At 40.8% G+C, this 21,708-nt stretch overlaps 1 protein-coding gene across 3 annotated transcripts in view; it reads right to left on the bottom strand.

Moving 5' to 3' along the window:
- The window catches only part of rnf220a (ring finger protein 220a), a 192,481-nt gene extending 184,019 nt beyond the window's left edge, over window positions 1–8,462 (bottom strand). For 2 of the 3 annotated variants that reach the window (XM_049597833.1, XM_049597832.1), the window contains exon 1: window positions 8,045–8,460. The gene's annotated coding sequence lies outside the window, so the exon portion shown is untranslated. Of the gene's footprint in view, window positions 1–8,044 lie in introns of all 3 variants that reach the window. The other variant, XM_049597834.1, reaches the window with a different exon arrangement.
- Window positions 8,463–21,708: the final 13,246 nt, after the last annotated feature.

Here is a 21,708-nt window from a genome sequence, read left to right as displayed (position 1 = left end):
AAAATAAATATCATTGGGAAAAATTAACATAAAAAATACATCTTTAATCTATGTATCTCATGAAATAAGGCCTTGCTTAAAGTTTGGTGACAGAACATTTTCTGGATAATTCAGTGAGACTTTTCTCTAAAAACACACACAAAAAGCCTTGTTTTATTTTCTTGGACTGTTCTTTTCTTTGAAATGGCAAAAACTATATTTTCAAGTAAACCGGACCATTGTGAAAACTCATTTCCCCAGAATAAAGACAAAGCAAGCACTGCTACTTAAAACACTGCAGTCACATATAAAATATCTGCCATCATGACACACACATAGAGAGGAACAGAGAAAACCGCCTGTCTGTGCAATGTGTGTGTGTGTGTGTGTGTGTGTGTGTGTGTGTGTGTGTGTGTGTGTGACCTGCACACAGGTCCACTCTGTATTCCAGACAGACCGCAGTGTTTGTGCTTGTGCTTCAGCAGGTGTGTGCGTGTGTATCTGTGTGTGTGTTTGCTGATGTCCGAAGCAACAGTCGATACTATTGAAATCTACTCATTCATGTCTGGCCATGAGGCAAAGCTCAAATGTCCTTGTGAATAAGAATCACACCCATTTATCTCTCCACTCTCTCTTTCTCTCTCTCATATTATTTGTCCTTGTCTTTCTTTTCAGCTGTAAAACCCTAATTTTGCTTCCAAATGTCTTTCAAATATCCAATCTCATGTTTCTCTCTTCTTGTCTTTCTCCTTCTGTCTTCCGCGTCTCTGATATGAAATCTGTAACCAGGTTATTCGCGTCAGTCAACAGCTGCTGCAGTTAACAGGAGATATATGCATCCGCAGTGAAAAAAATATTACGGTAAGATTTGATCATATACCGACACACACATCATCCTGAGGTGCATAATGGCACTTGGGCAATATTCAGCAACAAAATCAATAAGGATTGGACAAGCTTGTGCAAGAGAACATACAAGCTTTGTGCAGCAGTCAACTAAAAACAAATATATTTTGGAGAATGTGTTACCTAACAGACTAAATGTGTGTTTTTTGAGTGCAGGAAAAAAAGAAGAGGGACATCTTTATTTCCCAGACTCACTCTGTGACATTCATGCAACACTCCTGAAAAAAAAGGCAATAGGATTTACTTCTCAAATAATCCTTTGTGATTTCAGAGACAGAGTCATGGCCGGTAGACAAAAATCATTCTGGAAGTCGGCCCTGACCTGTGGCAGGGATTTCTATTCATGGCAGCACCAGTGAGGCCCAGTTCAGCGGGGCCAGCTAATTCCTGGTACAGACAAGGCTAAATGGGAAAAGCACAACATTCCATTGCTCATAGATTACCATCTCCAAAGTGTATTTCTGGATCACTGGTAAACCAAATCTAAGTATCTTTTTTTTCCTTTTTTGTTTCCCTGAAATGATATAAAATACACTTCCTTTGACATATTTGGCAGCTGTCAGGTGCAGCATTATCGGCTTGTATTGTGGACAGTGCCAAGTACAGAATTTAGAAGCATTTTGAGCAGTTTATCTGATCAAATAGTCCAAATTTATAACTAATAATCACACAAAACAGTTTGAAATTACTTCACATTGCTTAATATCTAACAGAGGACAAAATGATTTAATAAAATACCCTCTCATGTGCTTGATTATATTGCAATTGATATGGACGCCTGGTACTGCAACGGAAACCAGAAAAGATGTACACTCAAAATCTGACAATCTACCTCATATTTAAGTGTTTCTGTTGAAGCTTCAACAATTCTTGCTTTTCAGAGACGAGGTACGCACTCACAAAAATCTTCCAAGCCTAACATATGACACTAGTGTCTCTCTGCTGACCGACAGGTGACGGAGCTCGCTATCTGTCCTGCAGGAGTGTGACAGAGTGCGTGTGTGGCACCAGCCGCGCTGCTATGACTCTTTATTGCTGTGCTGCGCCGGCGTGTACAACAGCAGCCACTAATCTAGCTGGCTGGCAGGCAGACAGGCGGCTGGCTGGCTGGCCGGTTTGTACTCCGGGCTGCATGCAAGTGCAAGCCAATTAGCTCAAGTTTAACAAGGAAAAAGTGTTGCCAGGTACACTGTTTTCACCCACAGATCCTGCAGTAATAATCCACTATTGTAGAGTTAATAATGATAATAAGAACAATGGGAAATGTCTTTGATGCATGCCGGGAAATGATCAGCTCTGCTCTGCATGGAGGCCAAAGGTCAGAGATACAAAGCAGCAGAATTGGAGCTCAAGGGGATTTACGAGGACGCTCTACCAACAATCAAGCCTTTATGTTAACTTCTCAAAAAGCAACCAAGCATACAATGTGAATATCAAACTGCTTGTGTGTGAGCATGCAGATGCGTAAGGGTGTGTGTTCCTGCAGTTATGTGTGTGTATTCAAACATCGGCTGGTTGGATCAGACCGCCTGTATCAGTCTCCAGCCTGGATGCCCAGCTGGCTGCACGGAGAAAAATGATAAGTAGGGCTACACAAATACTGCCTGTCTGCAATCGATGGACGCAAATGCACCAACAGTGTCTTCAGGGGAGGTGTGAGAGGGAGGGGGGGTGAATATTAGCTTATTTTCCAAGCAGGGAGCTTGTGATCCGGCTCACGGTGTAATTGACGAATGGGGGGGGGAAACCTGAGAGAGATATGATGTGGCGGTGGGGGCAAAGGTGGGGGCAGAGACAGGGGGATAGACACAGAGGGAAAGAGACACGGAGCAATATGGAGAATAGAAAGTATCTGACATCCGACACAACTCCTCTCCCCCCCATTAGGCTAATTCTTTGACTTTCTCTTGTTGCCGATAGCGTCTCCAAGTGATATTTCCCCCTATAACGGCATTACCAGTGGCTGCCTTCTCCAATGCAATCAAACCATTAAACACAGTGCTGCATCCCCTACATGGAGTGATTTCCTTCCAATAGAAAATGACTGGACATGAGCTACTCCCCTTTCCTGTCATCAATAAAAGGAATAATTGGGTGTGCATGCATATTTGCAGGGAGAGAATTATTATTTGTTCAGTTTGTTAGATATAAGCATCTTAGTAATATTGATGCCAAGATTTTTTTTTTTTGCATTTCCACATATTTTCTAAAATATGACAAGAAAATAAGATACTCAGTACAACTTAAAATGTCTCCTACAGACAGAAATATATGGAGGAATATCACTTTTTTGATAAAACAATAAAATACAGCATTATTTTCCTAAAGACATGCAAAAATAAGGAGAATAATCCCTATAGATATTGGACATGAAAGTGACGGTGTGTGAAAAATGCAAATTAAAACTTTTGATCCAAGTTCAAACACGGAATATTGGACAAATCAATCAAAATCGCCCCAAAACACACGCTGCGTTGCGGACAGGCTGCAATTTCCACTAAGGAAAAAATAAAAAAAAAAAACCATTTGGTTGCTTTGATAAGCCAGACAGCCCTACAATATCCATCCATTAAATGATCGCATCCGGCTCTTCGCACTTAATTATGGTGATTATAACCGCGATAACGAGACAACAATAACACAAAGTTTTAAGATGCAGACCGCGCAGGACGCATTTTCTCTCCAAGGGGGCCCGCTCTCGTGTCTGCGTGTTCAAACACTTGTTATTTACCGGCGACGCGTTTATTTCAATTACCGTCTGCATGTCAAATTAGCTCTCGTATGTGGTGTTTATTAGGACAACAAAAATAATAAAACACACACAGAGGAGGGGGAGGGAGGGGGGAGGAGATGGAGGGAAAGGAGGAGGAGGGAGGGAGCGAGGGAGGATGGAGAAGTGGAGAAGGAGTTGGTTCTGCTTTTAATAAAGAATGAGGAATTAGTGCATATTGATAGGACTTAATAGACCGAGGGGGGTCATCAAACTAGTCGCGACTGAGCGATCCATGGTTAATTTACTATCAGTGTCATGTTATGGGAGAGAGAAGAGGGGGGAGATGAGGTGTTAATGCGCGCGTCGTGACGCATTAATATGCCCAAATATGAGAAGTGGAATACAAATGCAGGCTTAGATATGTGTTCGGACAGAGAGGAAACTTTTCAGGAGGGTAAAACAGGTGGCAGCAACAAAAGTTACATATATTTTTATTCCCTCAGAGGCGGTAAATAAAAAATTTGGCGAGCAGAATTTCACTCCCACATTTAAGACAAAAAATTCTACTTTTAATTTTCTAATAACCTCCTCATCTGATGAATATGATTTTAAAGCTGCGCACCAGCCACTTATTGATCGTCCACGCCGCCTTAAAGTGAGAGTGAACTGGTTTCCTGATAATTAAGCAGGTGGGAGGATTTTTTTTTTTTTTTTTTTTGGTTGCTGTTGTTTCGGATGTGGCGCTTCTTCGGGGCCAAATTAAAATAAACTTCTCTCCCTGCGGCCATCGATCCGGCACAGAGGTGTGAAATGGACATTAATTTTCGTTCACTTCTCGCTGCGCAAAGGAGGGGAGCAAGAGAGATCAATGGCGAGCAATAACAGCTGACTGCTGAGAGAGAGAAAGAAGGGGGGAGGGCGGAGGGAGAATCGAAAATGCTGACAAATAAATCATCTTTTGCTACTTTTACTCCAACCTCGACACTTTTTTTTTCGTTTTTCGCCTACAGAATATTCCTATGGGAAGAGTGGAGAGAGACACTGAGATGGAGATGAGGCCTAAATGAGTGGGTAAGAAAAGCACATGTTCTCAGACTTTATATTTAAAATCAAGGCTTTTACATTGAATTTGGTGGAGAAAACATACACGCAGAATTACTCATACAGGTTTTGTGTTGTTTCACTCGAAAATAATTTCATTCATAATATGCTTTAAAGCAGGCATCATTATGTGTGATTTATATCCCACGGCTCCGAGGCATAGTCTCGGAGTTAATACCAAACAGACTGTAACGCGCATAAAATCTTACAATTAAAACACCCAAAAGTTTCAATCAAAATCCGACTTCCATAGAAATATATCAATAAAAACATAAGGCTTTGTGGCGCCTTCAAATGTGGACGGGGAATAAGCGGCGGCCTGTAAATCACTGATCGGAAACCTGAGGCAGGACAATAATAAAATGACAGAAACTGAGACGGTGGTGCATCACTCTGGGTGACAGCTACACCACCAAACACGATTAAATTGACAAAGTTTATAATCATTTGTATATGGAAAAGAAGCAGCTTTAATTTGTGTAAATAACATTTAACATAGGCCTATTCAAATTGGTTGTTTAAATAGATTTTTAAACTTAATATCAAGCACTGTAACTGAAATCAATCCGTCAAATCGCTCTGAATTTCTCATTAACATATAATTAAAAACAAGAATTTTGAGGTATTTTAATTAAGTATTAGTTAAAAATGAAATAAAGCTCCTTTCTGCATTAAATTAATTTTCAGAATTATTCATTTAATAAATGCATTTACTGGTAGGAATGGGCTGTGTACCACAAGCTTTAATGGAGAAATGACATCTCTATTTTCTTTATCAGTAAATTGTATTAATGAGGAATGTGCAAACTTTCCCCCGCATCGGAAACAAACTACCATATATCTGCTGTATATGATGCCATTTAACATGTTGAAAATATTGTTTTGTAACATCTCTCCTCTCCTGCCCAGTTCCCCACTTTTAAAAGATAATTATTGCTCGCTAATGTGAGTGCTTGAGAAATGAAAAGGCTCGGCTGGTCGTTACAAGTCAGGGCTGGTTGATCTGACAATCAATAAAATCAATTTGAAGGAATTCATCACGCTGGGTTCACTGGATCTGGATGTGGAGTTTGTGACTTTTCAGGAACTATAATTCAATCTGCACAGTGCGGTGAGTTCAATGACCCGCCTCGGGCGCACCTTCGCTCCAAAAGTGTGTTTTTACGCGCTATTTATTGCTGGCAGGGAGAGGACTTTTCAACTTGGAAATTACTACTAATAGGTCTGCTGCATTTTTCCCACACTACTAATTTTATTATTCCCTGTTCTGAGTGTTGCGGCTTTGTGCGGCAGTGCGCGTTGATCCGGGCGCGTACGCGACTGCTCACTTGTTTGCATCATTGGGGTCGCTCCTTTTTACCAAACCGTATGGATGTGATTATGTCAAGGCGGGCACACACGCAGAGAAATGAAGGAGGGAGCTCAAATTAGTGAAAAATGCCTTCGACTATAAAAGATCCGAAGTTTTCTGCCTAAGTGACAAAAAAAAATCAATCTCATCAACGCTTTAATGGTCTGCGCCTGTCACTCTCAATAAAAACTTTAAATGATTGCATTAAGAAACAGCAAATAATTAAATGTCTCTCATCAAGCCTGCAGTATGAAATCATTAGCAGGAACAACAAAAAATAAATAAAAGCACAACGCCCTTAATACAAGCGAGCCGTTTCCCCAAAAAACATGATTAAAATATTTTTAAAAACTCGAGTTATGCTAAAAGTAATAATCCTGTCTTCCCGATGAGACATGTTAAATGCCGAAAATGCAAGTGAAAAATGAGTGCTGTATCCGGTAACACCGACGCAGCAGCAGCGGGACCTGGCGCTTGTGGGAAGCCGATTTTGGCTCACTGTGCTCGGCCACGAAGCTGGAAGGCCCCCGGGACTTCCTCTGGCTGGGCGCTGCTTATTTAGGGGGAGGATGTAAATTATAGTGGCTCCCTAGTTAACAGGTGTTTCCCAACTGTGTGTAGGCCTGTGTGTGTGTGTGTGTGTGTGTGTGTGTGTGTGTGTGTGTGTGTGTGTGTGCGTGTTCGTGCGCGCGCGCGTGCTATGCAGTGAGTCGCCTTTCTTTTTTGAATTGAAGCCGTCAGTTTCTCTTTGAGAGAAACTGAGAATAATTTGTTGCGCATTTGAGGACTTGTATTCACACACGCCCAGAGAGGAGGATTTTCTGTACAAACACTTCTCTCTTTTTTCCCTCCTGTTTCTGATTTTGTTCCTTTTCCACAATGTTTTATTAATTTTATTTTATTTTTTGTTTTAATTGCAACAATCACATTTGGTTGAATAATAATGAAAGTTTAAAATCTGTGATTAAATGCAAATTCGTTACTAACGATTAGTGATTCCATTATGACGGTATGGTTCTGGTCCGGGAGTCCTTCACATATTTCTATCTGTGTTGGTCACTCATTTAAATCAGGCTCATCAAAGGCTTTACTGGACCCCAAATAACGGGGCCAATACGCGGCAGTTTAAACTACACGTCCTCATGACTGTGAGCAACCTGGTGCTGAAAAGCAACTCTAACTTTCACTAAAAGCAAAGCAGCGACATAATGACCCAGTGAGCTACAAACACGGATATCTCCCACAACTTCAACTCAACTTTTAAATACATAAAATCACAGCAGGCCTGCTGAATAACGTCCATTATTGAGGATCTGATGGATCTGTAATGATGGGAAAAGATCTCAGGAGCTCTGCAGCGATAATAAAGATTAAGGTTTCTCTGACAGAATTTGATTGTATTTTTAATTACTTTACTGCGAGGATGAGAACAATTAAATTATCTAATCATTAATTGTGAGAGGACACAGCCCGCCTTCATCGAAAGCACTGCATTGACACAATCAATATTTAGAGTTGTAAAAAGTTGAAATATTGGTTGCAATGTGTGGCCGTGCAGCACTTGTAATGTATAATATATGGTGATGGTTATGTATGCGTAATGGCATTGACACGCGCACTGTGCTAAACAATTCAAGTCTTTTCAAGAAAACACTTGAATTGTTTGGGAACCTTGAATATGCACGCACACGCGCGCACACACCTAGAGAGTCATAAGCAGATATGGACGTACACGCGCACACGCGTGAAAGTCCGTGTCCAAACGGAGACAGACCGTTCCGTGACTTTTTCTATTTATTTATTTTTTTTACGCGTGGAAACGCCGCCGCGCGCAGCGACCAAAGCGCACAGTGGCAGAGAAAGTTTATTGAAACGACTCGAAATCCGCTTCCAAAACACAGAGAAGCGGCGGAACGCGAAAAAGGCGTGGAAACACAAACTGTATGAGCTTCAAACCCAACAACAACAACAAAAAGACAGTCAGTGTTACTCACCTCGCCGTGGTAGAATCCGCGTCTTCTGCAGACGACTCCTCGGTTTCCGGCTTCTTTTTTTTATCCTCACAACAAACCGAAAACTTTTCTGCGGAGTGGGAATATCAGTAGCAGTGGCCCTTCTGGCTCTTGCGCAGCAGCACCGGAGATAACGGGAGGCGCTTTGTGGACGCAAAAGTAGTTAACACCTCCCTGTTAGGTTACCAAAGCGCAGCCAGAGAGGAGGACAGAGAGAGCGAGGGAGAGAGAGAGAGGCTGACTTTCCACAAACACAGTGTAAAGTGGGTATCAATAGCGCAATCGCGCGTGCAGCCCCTCCGCTGAAACACCGAGAGGGACGATCAGTGAGAGGAAAGAGGAGTGAAGCCGGTGAGGGAGCGCAGGATCGCAGAGACGGTGGCAGGCAGTGGTGGCGGTGGTGGTGGTTGTGTGAGGGGAGGGGGGGTGGGGGTCTCACAGTGCTCAGCAGCGACGTGTGTGAGGCTGGAGCTGGGCTGCGCGAGGCTGAGCGGGGAGTGTGGGGGTGGATGAGGAGGGAGGGGAGGAGGGAGGGGTGTCCAGGGTCCAGAGCGCTCCGAGGTGCAGTGCTGCCGCGCAGCGCTCGGGTCGCTCATTGACTGACTGACTGACTGACAGACACACAAACACAACACCCCTCTGCCTTTTCCTTGTGTCAAAACAATATACTTTTATATAATAATCATTACTACTTAATCTTTTTAGTGGGAGCTTTTTTTCTCCACCTGGCCATCAAAATGATCACACACTCTTCCCAAACAGAGGACAGCGCTCTTTCTCGCCTTCACAAAATCTGGATCACTCAGTTTCCCCCCCTGTGACAGATCAGGGAGCCGGACAGTGTTAGTATCTTACATTTGTCTCAGTCTTTTGCAAGATAAAAAAAACAGCTGACGATATTTCTGACGTGACAAAGTCAGCTTTACCAAGAGGTGTCTTTCTTCTTCTAGTTTCACAAAATTAAAATCACGAGGAAGTTAAAGAGTGAGAGGATGGATTTAGTTTGTTGGATTTCGAGTGTCCGTGTGCATGTGTGGACAGTGTTTCTCAACACCCCCAACCCCTTTGCCTCTCCCCTCTGTCTGCTGTGTCGTTCCCCTGGGTGATTTCCACTGCGCTTTGTGCGCAAAGTGAATGAATTATCCCCCTCCTCTCTGTCTCCCTCTCTCTCTTTCTCTGCATTGGAGAGACTGCTTGCCATAAAGCCAATGAAGTCCACCTCTTAACAAAAAGAGGTGGACTACCAGACACTCTTATAAAGTGCGCACTAGAGACTCAAGTTAGTGAGACAGAGGGAAGTTCACTAAACCGACAGTCCTAGCATCGATAAAAAAAAAAAAAAGCAAACTTCTAAGACATTTACATTTACAAATGAAGTATGTGCACTTAATGGCAAAAGTCGAGCCAAATACAGTGGGATATTTTATTGTGTAAAATTCCCCCAATTCAGCTGAGGAAATATTGTTTTGGAACTGATCTTGGGTCATTTTTACAGAAATGATCTCTGGCATCTGTGATTGTTTTAATCAATGTATCTTTTTGCGTTTCCTTTCTCTCCATTCAAATTTGGACATCACTAGACTAAACTAATCACTGTAGTACTTTGTTAATCATAGGAAAATAATGAGGCAAAGCTTATTTATGGTACAAACACAAGTTTTAGCCCAACTATCAGCCCGGGGGGAATTATAATATATATGGTTTATGGTTTTTATATAGTGTGTATGCATGCTGTAGGACAGTGTGGTCCGACTGAAGGAGAATGAGAGAGACAGGGAGAGGAGAAGTCCCCTGTCTTCCTCTCCACTACACCCCCCTGCTGGCCACATATGGAACTGAGCAACATTACTAACAGCTTCAGACGAACTTTGTCTCCTGCTGTAACTCACTTTGGGTCACTGACAATTTCATTTTTCATGGTCTGATTCAAACTGGGCACTAAAAAGGCAAAAAGCAGGTAAAGAAAATGTGACCTAAAGTTTTTACAATCCAGCAAATAAATCACTTCAGATTATCAGAAAATTCCCAGGTCTTAGACACAAAAGAACATGAGGTAAAGACTTGTGGTGAAAATGTCCACCTAACATCATTTTACTGTGAAAGACAGGGTGCTTAGTGGGAATAAATATATAGTTTTGGATTCTCCTGAAACTAATGATACACTCAGCTAAACTGGACAATAAGAGTATGGATGATTTTCACAGATGCAGAGGATATGATAATTGTTTCTGAATTGTTATTTGCCCCCCCCCCACAAACAGTTCATCATACACAGTGTTTGATGGGTTTCTAATGAAACTTTGAACTCAATTCACGTGATAATACAACAATGTTTTAGGTAACAAAAGCGTGGGAAAAGTGAAGAGGGTTGTGTGTGTGTGTGTGGTCTCCATACACATGAGGGGCAGTAGCAGCGGTAGCAGTGCCATTAGTGGTGTGTTGTCTTGCTAATAGGCTCAGTTTGGAGTCAATGGGCTGACCGAGGAAGAGGACCATCCATGTATTAGATCCCTCTCCATTCAAAGTCTAATGCCACTCTTTAGTCCCACCCTCTGATGTTTTTAAATGCTGCCTCTGTGTGTATTGACTAGGAAGCACTTTGATAGCACCTGTTGCACTGCTGAGGCATCTGCACTGCTTCTTTCCCCCCACTCTGGAGCAAAGGCACTCCACATGCAGATATCAGAGGCGTAAGGGATACTGTAAATGTGTGTAAGGACATAAGATACAAATTTTTAAGGCGGATTCACCTTAATTGCAAAAAAGGTATCTGTCTCTGTCCCCACACCAATATACTGGTGGAGGTTACTAGCTCTGGGTTTTTACCTGCAGCATTAAACAAATCTATTTTAAAAATTACTTCCTGATGTTCTGTGGATTATCCAGAATGATATTCTGACTGACTTAAATCCTTAGTAACAAGACACAGCCCTCTTATTCATTTGAATGAAGCCAGTCCAGCAACACACTGGGGGTGCCATCATAGCACCTTATGGAAAACACACAGGGTCAGCAGAAAAGGTAAAAAAAAAAGTTCCTGGACAGGAACAAGACACAAGTATTAACTTGGCTGCAATGATAATTTTCCAGAGTTGTAAAATCATGTCTAACAGTATAGCAAACCGCTGTGCAGTGTCTAGGTGTTTGATAAGTCTTCAAATTCATGGATCTATTAATCAAACTGGACTTCCAGGATTATATACCTATCATGTCTCAGAGATACCTGAAACAAGTGTACCCCAATAGCATTGTTTTGACACTGACATTTACACTCTGAATGCCTGCTAAAGAGAGAAAATGTTTGTCATTTGGGCGAACCAATCCATTGAGGCAGTTTCCCTATAGTACATCTCTGTATGCAGACATGCATCCTCCACAATTCAAATCATAAGAATATCTAAAGCCAAATGAAATGATATTTGATAAGGAATAAAAACCAGTATGTTATGTTTGTCCAAAAAAAAGCAAGATATTGGGCGTTAAAAACTGCCAAGGAGCTGTGTTGGTCGGAATATGTTGCTTCAGGTATCCGTGTAACAATAAAGTAACACAAAGACAATGCACAGGGGATTACACATATTATGAGGAAGGACTTTAATGCTCTGGAAAGTTATCACCGCTGCAGTCATTTTACCTTTCATCACGAAGATCGCAAGGTTAACACTAGAAACTTATCTACCAGGAGTTTATGCTTGCGAGTATTTGTTCGGCCAATGCAGCACCTTGCCAGATGACATTGCGAGCCAAATCCACCTTCTTTGCTGGATGGCCCTGCGTTTTTCTGCAGGAGCCCTGTGCATCAGGCAGATTTTCTGAGTATCTATAAATTCTAGGTACTTGTATGCTTCCAGATGCAAGAAATGGCTGAAAGGCCATCTTCTCCCGCGCCCAGACCTCCCTGACTGATGACATGACATGAGTCTACAACATTGCGTGTCAGCAGGTTAACATCAGGGCTCGTTCTGTTTTTCAACAGATTTCTTAGCATCCATCTGAACTGAGTCATGTCCTTGTGTTATGAAACCCCTGACATCTCCTCTGAAATGACAGAGTGATAATGAAAAGCCGAGCTGACAGCAGAGGGCCGGGGCTGCCCTCTCACGGCCTGCTTTCACCTCTGCTTGGCCGGGTTTATCCTTAAATTGAATTCCACTTTTTCAAAACTGAGCTAGGAGGGCTGGACTGAGGCAAAGTGGAGAGGGTGTGACAAGCTGTGGCTTTCTGCTTTGTTTATGTTGCTCGTTGGCTTGGTTATCGGCATTTTCTGTAAATGGTAGAACATAACAATCGGGTGGGAAAAAACGGTGCTGTAGTGAAACCATTTTCAGTTTTTTTGTGCGCTGGTTGGTGTATACACTGATAAAGGCAATGTTTCCTTGCTGGAAGCCCCTGTCTATTTTATGACTTGACCCATAATCCTTTGATATTTTAAGGCAGCTCAAACTTGACCCTTTCTACCACCCAGTGACTAAAGTAATACCCTGTTAGGTCCTTTACACCACGTGGGACTTAATTCCTTAAACAAACCATGTTTGAGTGTGATTTACAGCTAATCTGGACAGGCGACGGTCATTTCTATCTTTCCTTTAATAATTTACGATTGGTGGAATTTATAGCACCGGCTCCCCAGCCGTGCATGCCGCCAAATCCATATGTCTGTAATATAATGAGATTTAAGCGCAGCGAGATTATAAATTATGGTGTGATTTGTTCTCTCGCTGTTTTGTCAGGGCATAGCCTTTGAGTGTGTGTGTGTAGCTTGGGGACATGGCTGGCATTTGGCTGCCACGACGCTCTAATTGCTGACGTACACACAGATAGATGGGACCTGATGGTTGGTGTCGCCACTGGAGGGAGGGAGCAAGGGAGGAGAGAAGAGAAGTGAGGGACGAAAGGGAAGGAGAGAGGTGGATGAGGAGAAAGAAGAACAAGAGGGATAGCTGACTGGGGGAGATGAGAGGACAGGGAGGAGAAAAGGGAAATAGAGCATGGATGGATAGCTAGATGGAGAGACAAGTGAGGAGGACAGATATTGTCTTGTGGCGGGAGACGCAGCTGCCAGCAGCTACACGGCCAAGCGGTTAACCACAGTGAAGGAGCCACATTTAGAGAAAGCAAAGCGGAGAGCCAGAGAGAGGAGGGACAGAGACTCCGCCACATTCATTTCGCTCTCAGATCCGTTGCTCCAGGGAGCTGTTGGAAAATGAAGAATTACATGGCCCTGATCAGATTACATTACAGAACAAGTGATTACATGCATTTGACTCTTGTACAAAAGAACAAAAAAAATGGAGGAAGGGAAAGGAAACATACATGATCTGATTAATTATGTAATTATGTGGTATTTGTTCTGGCTATGATACATGGGCAACAATCTGAGGGGAGGTAGATGGGTAATTTCATCAATGTTTCACTGCTTGCCATCCAAACCTGCTCTAATATAAATGTTGATTTTGTCCCAGTCTCCACTTACAGACTTGACTGCTGTATATTTAAAAACGTTCTCTGTCATTATATTTGGTTTGCATAAAGAAAGGTTGGGGAAATACATAAGAGCTTATAAATAATCATAAAATAAATGTATAGGAAAAAAAGATGCTGAAATGCTCCTTAGTTTTGATATGCAGATTGCATTGCATGTTAACATTAATGTCAAAACTGATCACTTTTGTTAACTGTGTTGAGATTTTTTTTTTTTAAAACTTTATTGTAATTTGAATGTCCCAGGTGTCAGTTAATAACGGTTCTCAAGGAAGATTGCTCCTATTGTTAGCATTTCTATGTAGTTAAAATTGTTGCCAAAACCAGGGGTCCCCAACTGTCCGGCACCATAGACCATGTTAATATAACAACATTTTAATATTGCCAGCCAGTGATATCCATCACTATTGCCAGACGAGAGCACTGATATCAGAAGATTCTAGCAAACACAGTATTGTGCTCAATGCCAGCGCTTCATTTTAGAACCGTGCCAACAAGTTTTAAAATTTGCTTTATACAATATCTGCACATGACAACAATAGTTATGTTCAGGGGAAGACTGTGGTTATGACAAATTATCAATGGCTGGAATATGGCAAGGGTTAGGGAGCCAACATAGCTGGTTATGATTCGGCAAACATAATGGGTAGGGTTGGAAAACAAGGCTAACTTTAATTGCACATCTGCAACAGGACATGAACTCTTATCTACTGCATTTAAGTTTGAAGCTCTACATTCCCATCTGCCACTCTGACCTCCAAACTTTCACTTTTCTCCACACTACTAAGGGCACACTACTTCCTTCACTGGATGCAAATCTTGAGTTGTAGAATTATCCGCTATTAATGTAATTCCTAGGATAATGGGTTGAGGGTACTGCAATGTGTCGTGTCCTATTACTGCATCTTGCTAACTCGGCCATTCTGAATGTCACTAACTCGGCTTCTTCTCCGGAGCCTTTGTGCTCCACTGTCTGTCAGGTTAACTCGTATTGCAGCGGTGCCTGGATAGTGTGACGTGTGGTTGTGCTGCTGCCGTGGTCCTGCCAGATGCCTCCTGCTGCTGCTGTTGTTATCATTAGTCATACTTCTACTGTTATTATACACATATGATTACTCTCACATATGTATACTATCAGATATTAATATATTATTATTAATTATAATATTATTACTTTCATTAATGTTGTTGTAAGCTACTGTCATTACCGTCTGTCCTGCATCTCTCTCTCTCTCTCTGTCTCTGTCTCTCTTTCTGTCTCATTGTGTCATACGGATTACTGTTAATTTATTATGCTGATCTGTTCTGTACGACATCTATTGCATGTCTGTCCGTCCTGGAAGAGGGATCCCTCCTCAGTTGCTCTTCCTGAGGTTTCTACCATTTTTTTTCCCCGTTAAAGGTTTTTTTTGGGGCGGAGTTTTTCCTTATCCGCTGTGAGGGTCGAAAGGACAGAGGGATGTCGTATGCTGTAAAGCCCTGTGAGGCAAATTGTGATTTGTGATATTGGGCTTTATAAATAAAATTGATTGAATTGATTGATTGATTGTTACTGCACACTAGAGTGCAGCACAGGATGCACACATCTGTCTGAACCTGACCCGAGCCTGAAAGAGTAGTAACCTAGCCCGACCCGAACTCAACATGCATTGACTGTATACTATACTATACTATACTATACTATATACTGTGATCATGCACGCACCTTGTAAGAGACCGTCAAAAGGCAGTGTTTTATATAGACTTATATGGATTTACACACCCATCACACACACAATGACGCAATGTCATCAAAAGTTATAAATAATACAATTTGCATTTTTCATCTCCACGAACTCTTCCTGAACTGTAACCTTTGTTAACTGAACTATTTTTCATAATCTAAATATTGTGTGCATGGCTTCAGCGCTGTCCTCCTGAGTTTGATCAGCCTTCCAGCAATGCTAAAGCCCCATTGCATCGTTAGCCCCGCTGCATCGTTAGCTCGCTTGCATGAATATTTGCCACCCGAAATAGCCTAGGTGTTGCCACATAAATAAACACCAGCACTGAACAAAAAGTAGTCATTTACAGACAGACGGTCCATCATAGGCCGATCCTGACCGGAATCTGAACATTGTTTGTAAATATTTATCAAAACTCAGCTGACCCATCTCCTTCTGTGAGGCTTTGGTCGAGTATCCACATTTTATGTTATACACACTCCATTTATCTAAACCTGCCTTTTCCAAGTGAGATTGTAAGCTCTCTAGAAATGTCTCAAAAACTCCTTTTTAAAAAAAAAACTTAGCTAGCTAGTTGCAACAGTAACAACAGTGTAGCACAAGCACATTGAGTAACAAAACAGAACAATGGGCTGATCACCACATAAACCGAGGACCTCTTGTTCAACAAAAAAATAAGAACACAAGGTCCTCTTTCTAACCTAGTATCAGTAAGTACATATTTTGGCCTTGACAGAATACTGACAGACGTCAGTTCAAGGTGATTACTGCACAAATAAGAATCTCAACATATCCGCTTCATAATAAATGTTCCTATTACTGTAGTACTGGTACTGGATTGGGAACCACTGCCTAAAGTGACTTATGTCAGTGTTTTCCAAAAATGCAACCGCTGGTGGTTGTGCAAATAATGCCTCGCAGTGTGATTTGGTTCCGATGTTGTGAAACCTCTTAGTTAACGGCGGATTGATGGGAAGCATGTAACTCTAACTCCACTACCATGTAGTTTTAGTTGCTTAGATTTAATTGATCGGCTCTTCCCATAGAGATGGCCAATCAGAAAAAGCTCAAATGAATAGTTTTTTAATGTTTTATGCGTCATTTTGGAAGCCGGATGACTAACAGTACTAACACTAAGTCTTGTTTTGAGCATCAATACTTCAATCATCACTACAATCAATTAAAATAATTAAAATCTGTCTTGTGTTAAATTACGTTCTGGGTAGGTAAAAGCTCCTTTATCCCACAGTATCCCATTAATGATACATTCATCTTAATAATAATGACACATGGCTATTCTGTATATGTTACACTAAATGGAGACCAAATTTATGTTGTTTTTTTAAGTATATGCTATACTTACTGGCCAAATTTGAAAATTCAGGAATTTTTGACTTGATTGCCTAAACTCATTTTTCTATACAACTAGAAATTCCTATAATTTGGGGAGATTGCTTCTTCAAGTCCAAGTATTTGGAAGAAGGTCAATGTCCAATGTTATACTACAAATAATTCATCTATATTCGTGGACAAAAACAAAAACAAGATATCAAAAAATCTGAAAATAATACTGGTACAAAAATATGGGTTGAAATATTGCGTTGGCTTCAAGACCGGGAAACATCAGAGTGTATTGCCTCCCTCGTCGCTCCGGTCGCTCCGTCATCTTCAAACATCCGCAGGGAGTGACTTGTTATTTGCTCTGAGCTGTCTGCATGGTTTGGCTTTTTGATTAGAGAGAGACAGAAAGAAAGAGAGCGGGAGACAGAGGGAGAGAGCGGAGATAGTGAAGAGAGAGACAGTCTTGAGGCACATGTCAAGCAATGTCACAGATAATCACACATTGTCTTAAAATAGCTTTGAAAATGACAGTGTCGGGGGGGAGGGCTGGGGAGGGTGATGTTGGGGTTTAGGGGGGCGTGAGAGATGCATCAAAGCACATGTACCGTAATTAAAGACCAGATAAAGTTAATTTCTGACAACTCCCTGGGGGAACATTTATCAAGGGCAACATATAAAAAAATGTCTTATCTGTGGAAAATAAGAGAGGAGCTGGGGGGTTACATGGGTATCTAACATACATCTGCTTTGTTCTCTCAAACAGAGATAAATATAAGGGGGGTTACTGCAGTGACAGATAGAGAAAGAGTAATTTCCTCAGTCAGTCAGGTGGAGATGGTGAAGTGGCCTCCTTCTATCATCATCTACCCAGTAAAACCATCCTATTTCATAGTCCACGTAATCTCCATATTACTGCTTCCACTGAAAGTGCCCCTGCTGCTGCTGGGATGTATTGTATATGATCTATTGTATGTGCATTTCCAGTGGTCAAAACCTTTGGATCAATTTTCTCCCAGAATTAAATCATTGTCTGGTTGTTCTCTCATGCCAAAAGCCATGTTTGTCAGAGCCAGAAAATCCAAATTTAGGGTTTGTGTGGCTGAGGTGGGCCAAACAAGTGGCAATCAAACATTTATTGTGACAGCATTGCAGTCAAACCAGCAGTATACTTGTCTGTTAATCCAGCCCAGTTTCCAGAAGAAAATGTTGGCATTGTACATTTCTGCAAACCATGGATATGTTATGTTCATACCTGTCATATCAAGTGACGTAGATTGGATTACATGTATATGAGCTGAGTTTCTCGTCAGGAAGAAAAGGGGATGTCGTGACATTTCCAGCGGTGTTTGTGGCAACAACCGGATACTTTTTAGGGCTAGGTCAGCATATTTCCAGCTGTGGGTTGTGGCGACAAAACTGGGTATTTTAAGCCAAAATATTTCCTCACCCTAACCTAGTGTTTTTTGTGCCTAAACCTAACCACACATTCACCACAGTGTTGTCACTACATACAGTTTAAACCGAAAGATACAGAAACACAAAATTTCATTTGCTACATATGTAACATACAAATGTAACATATCAGTGGTTTGCAGAAACATACAATGCCAACATTTATTCTGGCGACTGGGTTGGTAGGTCTTAATAGCGCATTTAAAAAAACATTTATCAAAATCACAAACATAACATTGAAGTTGCAAGTTTTCCTCTTGACAATACAGTTCTAGTGACCATCTCAGAACAACATGTTGAAGAATTTTTTTACATTGGCTTCAACTGTGTATACTGGGTCCCAGATATGTATTACAGTACATATTGGTAGCAATGCCTATCATAAAATGTACAAAAATAAGACTTTGCAATGGTTCTTTATTATCATATTACCCCATAACATATGATACAATATATTATTGCCCCTCATTGAGCTTAAGATTTCAGTGTTAGCTTATTTTTGTGTAATCAATACATGACCTTTGTGCGTACATCACTAATTCTAAATTTTTTGCCTGCATTATTAGCGTTAGTGTTCATGGGTAAGGAATACGGCTAACAATGCTAAAATTGTGTTTCTTTAAAAATAGCTAAGTTTTTAACAATGTATTTTTTGCATAACAGTGGCCACTGTGACTGTAAAATGTCCTAAGATTCTTTTGAGTCTATTGCTTTAAAGAGATAATGAGGTGACATGACTGAGTAAAGTGAGTGTATTAAATATACTTGTTATTACTTAGGATGTCAACTTTTAATTTTTTAAAGAAAAATGTGTCGTTTCTTCTTTCAAATGTAAAATAGTTTTGCTTTAAATACCATATACTCATGTACATACTTGGATTTTTTTTTTGTTTGTTTGTTCTTTAAACTATATTTGACAGCTGAATCATTTCCCACACAGTGTCAGCTGTCAATTTGCATATAAAAAAGTATTCACTGTAAATACAAACATGCTGGCATAAACAAACAGGCCAGACTTTTGTACTCTTTTTTTGTGGTAATGATTTGTCCATCTACTCTCTAGCCAGCAGAAGCTGGTAGTTAAGCTAAAAATAATGTTTATTCCTGCAGACGTTTAATGGTCCGTCAAATGGGATAACAAGGACGGCTGATTTGTGGGCCTTTCTCTGCAATTACCCAGTCTTCCCACTTCCTCCCTGTTTAAATTAAACAAGCCATTGATTTTATGCTGAATATTATTGTGCCATATTCCTCAAGAGTGCTTTTGATAGAGATATGGAGTGATTGGACTCAGAGACACACAAAGACAGACAGATATATATAAAGACTGAAGCGAAGCCAGGGGGAGAAGAGCAGATGGGAGATGGGGTCTGTGACTTGTTTTTTTGTGTTTTAAAATTTTCAAACAAAATGAAAATGTACATTTTGTGAGCTGATTTAAACTAATGTTTCCTTTGGTCTGCTCACTACAGACATTGATATTGAAAAAAGGAGACCATTAACACTGAATAATGAAATAAAAAATAAAATAGCTCATGTAACCTATGTTAAATTTCTGCTTAGCCACTTCTTGATTCTCTTGACACAAGCAGAATTCAACATTTTCAGAGTGCAAAGCAAATTTTTTGTCATACAAATAAAAAAGTATCACACACCGTCTGCACTGTATCTGTCAAAATAATGCCTGGAGATTGGGAAATTAATATAATTTAAATTTTGACAAAAACACACAACAGTCAGACATTCCCGTAGGGCTATATTGTTGCTTTCTGCAACTGCTTTTCTAGTCTCTCTCAAGCAGCTCTATATTGGACATCAATGAGCATGCTCAGGGAGCTGGTTCTGTGTTTACACTGCTTTGCTAGTCTGACAAACTGGGAGGAATGAGCTACACACACAGTATTGGGCAAAATCAAGAAACTGGACAAAACTGTATGGCTCTTTTATGTATTTTAAATAGTTTATGGATAATACTGGAGTTCTATGACACAGATATATACGGTATATCAGGCTGTGGCTGGGCAGTCAGAATGAATACTTTTTTTGCTTTTGGTCTCTTCAGAGGAATTATTGGGAATTGTCAAGGAGGGAATTCTGCTAACTGTGAACATCTGACTTTAAGTTATCCCTACACACTGACTGTATCATAGGAACACCTAGCTAATTTGCAAGGTGGATTTACGTTACATACTGGTAGATATTCAAGAAGTAGATTTTAAAAATTAAAAACTTAAGAAGAATATTAAAATTAAATTAAAAAAATAGGTGGGTGGAGCACAGTAGTTCTAGCCAATGGACATCTTTGATTCAGAGTAATTGGATTGATCTGACTGCCTCAAATATTACACCGTAGGGAGCCAAGTTAAACCAAATTGCCAAACTCAGCGCTGTTGCAAAGCACTTGCAAGGTCAGCCATATAGCTCAGATTTGTAGCTGTATTTTGCCCCATTGTCTTCCAATAACTAATATGTGATCATGTAATAGTCTGAAAATTCATTATAAAATCTGCAACATTTTCTTTGAAGATGCACTATACAAGTGTCACCTTCTGGCAGGGACACTTTTGAACCTCCATTCTCATAACTTTGTGTAATGCAGCTTCTGTAAACAGTGCACAACATGCACAGGTTTGCCGACCCTCTTACTCTGTGATGCTTTAGACAGATGAGCTTCTCAGCCCACCTTTATGTTTTCACCAAAGCTCTGTTCTTGCAATTCTGAGCTAGACAGACAGGCACATCTGAAAAATCTAGTGTATGGATAATATCTGGTGAGAGATTCACAATTATATATTTACTCTGAAACAGATGTACTCTGTGATTGACATGACGTTTGCCCTGCGCACTGTAGGTGAATGCAAACAGTAGCATTCACACAGCCAGTAAATTGTGATTTCTCTTCCACTGTGTTAGTCATGCTCCTGCAGGCGATTACGTTTCATTGTTGTGTTTGAAGGAAAAATGAGATCACCTTTGACAGGTTCATCATGGAGGCCTTCTAGAGGCATTTTGCCTGACTTGGCGGCCTGACAGTCAGCGACTCTATTAGCCATGTGTTTTCATCCAAAACACAGAACTGTGTTACCCAGGTTTCTAAGCACATGCACACGAGCAGACACAGCAGTCACTAAGGAGTGGAGATTACACAGAGAAGTCAAGTGACAAATTCAAGTGGCCAGAAGAAATATCAATTCATTTAGGACCAGTGAGCAGCAAGCCAGCTGTCAGAGAGAGACGGAGAGAGAGATCAAAAGGGCTTACCCCTGATATGACAGATGCATTAGAGACAAGAGCACGACAGTTAATTTTGTGTGTCTGAGTGTGCGTGTGTGCGCGGATGTTTATTCTGCAGCATCTCCAGTGTGTCTTTGTGAAAGAAAAGTCAACCAGTCAAGTGGTTCGAACGATCCACTGTGTTTTAGAATAACAAAGAAAGATAAATGTGAACATGGTGAGCTCAGTATGGACTACGTCTCTTCAAGATTAAAGATAAAATCAAGCCCAGAAGTGTTGACACTGTTTAAACACATCGATTGGGTGTGTCCCTTATAATCTTCAGTCTTGGTTTTTTGTGTTTAACATATCTTTCTTGTTCCTATTATGAATCTTTTACTGAAATTGGATATACACTGAACAAAAATATAAACG

Source organism: Epinephelus fuscoguttatus, linkage group LG15 (assembly GCF_011397635.1).
Source record: "Epinephelus fuscoguttatus linkage group LG15, E.fuscoguttatus.final_Chr_v1".
Classification (NCBI taxonomy): Eukaryota; Metazoa; Chordata; class Actinopteri; order Perciformes; family Serranidae; genus Epinephelus; species Epinephelus fuscoguttatus.
Note: the sequence above shows the minus strand (reverse complement) of the source record. Positions and strands in the feature narration are given on the sequence as shown.